Source organism: Papilio xuthus, unplaced genomic scaffold (assembly GCF_000836235.2).
Source record: "Papilio xuthus unplaced genomic scaffold, Pxut_1.1 DF827756.1, whole genome shotgun sequence".
In the NCBI taxonomy this organism is placed as follows: Eukaryota; Metazoa; Arthropoda; class Insecta; order Lepidoptera; family Papilionidae; genus Papilio; species Papilio xuthus.
In genome coordinates, this window is record NW_013530893.1 from 2,928,036 (window position 1) to 2,930,229 (window position 2,194).

Below are 2,194 nucleotides of genomic sequence, written 5' to 3' on the forward strand. Positions count from 1 at the left end.
AGAAATTAATATTACCGAAAACGTTTCTATTAAGTTAATTATTGTATAATATTGTTAGAAGTCATACAACCAAATTAATTCCTATATTATGTTTTTAATTTTCCCAGTACAAAAACTTATGCGATGTGTAATATGACTTAAAAGCATTTTATGTAAATATAAATGACCATAGCATATTATTTGTACTTATGTAGTTGAAATATATTAATTTCGCAAACGAAACACGTTGTTTTAATCAAAAAAAGTTAAAAAAATTAAGTGACCGTGATATTAAGCGACTACTATCTTTAGTTATAGATGCGTTGTCTTCCTGGCTTAAGTCAGAGAAGGGGTTAGACAGGGACTAGATAAATTTTCTCATACTAAGATTGATTTTCGTAGAGCAGTTATAGTTAAGTAATTAGAACAAGTCTAATGCATTGTTTTGCAACTACCAACATCTAACACAATCCATAAAATTATAATATTTAATTATCCAAATCTCCCAAAATCCATTTAAAGGATGAAATGAAAAAGGGATTAAAATCGGTATAGTATAGTAATTTATAATAGGTATAATCATCCTTGTCTTTCATCTTCAAACATAATAACAAAAATATTTTGAAACGGGGTTTTGGTCTCTGATATACCTGCGAAGTAGGGCTGGTTTATTAGTATGTTATTTGGACCTCGGATTGCAAGAAACATCTGATTCGATGGTATTTTATAAAAGATTCACAAAAAAATGTGTAGAACTAGCGCTCATTGGTACGGGCGACTTTTTATCGCGCGGTAAAAAGACGTTGGCGGTTCGCAAGCTCTGAATACTTTAAATCACTATATTCCGAAAAGCCGTGCTTAAAATGCAACACCGTTAAAAAAGCGCCCTTGGTTATTAAAGCCTATTGCAAAAGATTATTTACTTAAAAACATCATCATCATCATCATCAGCTCACTATACGTCCCCACCGAGAGGCTCGGAGCATACCCTAAGTTAAGGGTGATTAGGCCATAGTGGCCAGCGTGGTTGACTATGGCGGGTTGGTTGACTTAAAAACATCACACATATAAAATATTGTTTTGAAAAACAGCATCTTCGGAACCTACTTAAGATACGTTTATCAGTGTTGCCAGCTATCAGGCCGGCCTATTGGCACTTATTTAAAACAATCACAGATAACATAATGACGATTTTAATATTAATAACAATATGCGTGCTGTGTCGAGAACTAATTTAAATATATCCATTAAAGTTAATTGTGCGATAAAGTGCAATGTCGGGTCGCGAGATACGGACTATCTTACTAATATTATATATGCGAATGTTTGGATGTTTGTTTGAAGATATCTTTAGAAAGGCTGCATAGATCTCGCTGAAATATGACATAGATGTAGACCATAGTTTGAAAAAACACAAATACTACTAATTAATATTTAATAAGAGACAAAAGACGATAATAATAGGCAAAGTCGTTGGACGAAGCCGGGTTGGAAGGAAAAGAAATTCGTGGTTAAAAAACATACGGGAATGGCCCACTATTGCCAGAGTTGAACAACTTTTACGCTTGGCACGGGACAGGGATGGATTCGGTGAGCTGACAGCCAACCTCCAGCAATGGAGAGGCATTAGAAGATAAGAACGAACTTTTTCTGACGTCATAATTTCAAGAAGTCTGTAATCATGACAATTATTTTTTTGTGTACGAATATACGTAAACAAATTTTTATCGTAATTTGCGACTTATCAGTTACCTACATCGAAGTTATTACTTTTAATAATAATTTTATACTCATGTAATAGGTACACACAAGTAAATATTAGTAGTACAGGTACATTTAGGTACAAAAAAGAATAATGGATTTGTCCAACATTATATATCGGTATGTCCAAACCGCTACCACTTATGATCCTTCAAGAATCAAGCATACCACTTCTTCAAAGGCCAGCATCTGTTCCTCTGGTGTTGCGGTTGTCCATGGCCATCTATTCTAATTAAAAAATAGGTTGCGATCTTTTTACTATAGTTTCTCAGATGACTTTGACATTGTAATGATAATTTGACTTTATGTCAAAAAGTGAACAGTTAAACCTTATGAAAACCGAAACTTCGTAATTTTAAATTTCGATAGAGAATTTTGTTTCATTATGAGTCACTGCTTTTATTTCTTTTTATATACTAAAGAATAAGTTTATCATTGTCATTTGCTGCCAGTC